Below are 2093 nucleotides of genomic sequence, written 5' to 3' on the forward strand. Positions count from 1 at the left end.
GAATGTGGTAAAACAGGGAGCTTTAGCATCGCCTTAAGTAATCTTACTGCGTTCCGTAACGAATCAACTTATATTATGATTTTCGTCTGCTTTATATTGAATTTTATCAATTTAATCTTTGATTAATATGCTACTAACCTTCCAACTAGAAATAATATTTTCAATACATGTAACGAAATGTACCCATTATATATCAAGTTTTTATTACAATTTTATTATTATTTTGAAGAAAATTATGAAGTCGCAAGAAGAAAATTGAAACAAGCTGAGGAAATATCCGATCTTATAATAATACTTCTGGTACAGAACAAGACGAAGTACAGAAAAAGTCTAGGAAAATCAGAGCTGCTAAAGACTTATCAACAAGCGAAGAAGAATCAGCAGATGACAGTAGTTTTACGATAGATGTCCCTAAAATTACGAGTGTTTTCATCGAAAGAGGTAATTTCATAATTGTGGATATTACACAAGAATTACGACACGCACAAATTACACAAAAAGGTAACAGCACAATACTACATAATAAAGATAATAATGGTTATTCCGTTTACGAAATTAAAAAAAGACAGGTTGTTTTAATAATTAAGTATTAAGTAATAATGAAGTACTAAAATTATGGATTACAGATTATAACTCCAATAAACATGCAAAATGTGCTAACACAGTGAAAGAAACTTCCATGTCGTCTTATCACAACAAAAAAGGAGAGAAGGCTGAATGTCGTACGTATTATATATTTTATTGTAAATAAAGTAAAACAACCTATCTATTATGGAAGTATGCTGTAGGAGCATTAATTTATATTTTCTCCTATATATTTAGTGAAGCAAGTTCAAGTAATGTTTATTTATATCTACAATTATTATAAAGAATAATGACAAACCTCAATTTTTTCGTATAAGTACTTTAAGCATTCAAAATAATTTATGCAAAGTTTTATTGAGTTTGTAAATGTTAAATATAAAGTAATTCAACATTACAGATACACACACACTGATGATTATATCATTATTGCACATGTACAGCTACGTAACATTATTTTATCATTTTTAGAATATATTCCACAAAATTTATCATTGAACAAGAAATAATGAAGAAGCATAATAATAACAGCAGTAATGGTACAGATCTCGAACAAAGTTAGTAAGCAATTAATTTCTGCATATAAATTATTTGTTATATAGTTTAAAGTTATACCGCCACTCATTATTTAAACAATTGTACGTAATGTTGTTCCAAATCTTTATATTTTTCAATTTGTACAATTTTTCAAAGATTTTATATTTAGTCCAGTCGTCAGAGGCAAAAATACCACTGAACCTCTAAAAATGATCCGACCTGGCTGAAATTTGGTATGAATGTCCACTAGTAGTCTCCAAAAAAGATGCAAAAAAGTTTACCACTTGTACCCCCGGGCTTCGTCAGAAATTGCCCCCTAAAGGGAGTAAAAAACGGAAAACATCGATTTCCCAGAAATCTGTGCATGGAAAAAAAAAGTTTCAAACAAAAAATGTACCTGACACGATTTTGAACAAAAAAATCCCTTACCACTTTGCTTGTAAAGTAAACCGTTTTCTCAGAAATGAGCAACCTTTCATAGGGTGAAAAAGGAATAGAAGCGGGGCGATTTCTGTAAAAACTGGCGAATATAAAAAGGAGCTTATTTGTTACTAGATGATTTAACATCTGATCGCCCCTAAAAAGTTTATAGCCCCCCCCTTAACCCCCCCTCCCTCGAACAGGGAGTCAGAACCTTTGCATTTTTAGGCATATTTCAAACTCGTCATATTTTTTCCAAAACATCAAAATCGAAAATTTATAGTATAGGTACTGCAGTTTATACTATAAGAATTAAGATTCCATACATATTTGTCATCAGATTTGATAAATTTTATTCATATAAGGAAAATGGCAAAAAAACGGCCATAACCTTGAAACCTTCATTTCATTAACAGATTTGAACAATCTTACTTCATTTGTGGTAAAATATTATTGTTCTATCAGAAAGCTGAACTCTTCCCCTTTAAAATGCGTTTTTATTTGTCCCTGTAGGTCACTGGGAACAAAAGTTATTGAATATTTACCGCGTACTT

The 2093-nt window shown here is 30.5% G+C and overlaps 1 long non-coding RNA gene across 1 annotated transcript in view; it reads left to right on the forward strand.

Moving 5' to 3' along the window:
• LOC108765757 (uncharacterized) overlaps positions 1-1133 on the forward strand; it is a 2234-nt gene extending 1101 nt beyond the window's left edge. The window contains exons 2-4 of the long non-coding RNA XR_001940332.1: positions 230-441; positions 627-722; positions 1054-1133. This is a non-coding gene — a long non-coding RNA (uncharacterized LOC108765757). The remainder of the gene's footprint in view (positions 1-229; positions 442-626; positions 723-1053) is intronic.
• Positions 1134-2093: the final 960 nt, after the last annotated feature.

This window comes from Trachymyrmex cornetzi, unplaced genomic scaffold (genome assembly GCF_001594075.2).
Source record: "Trachymyrmex cornetzi isolate Tcor2-1 unplaced genomic scaffold, Tcor1.1 scaffold525, whole genome shotgun sequence".
Classification (NCBI taxonomy): domain Eukaryota; kingdom Metazoa; phylum Arthropoda; class Insecta; order Hymenoptera; family Formicidae; genus Trachymyrmex; species Trachymyrmex cornetzi.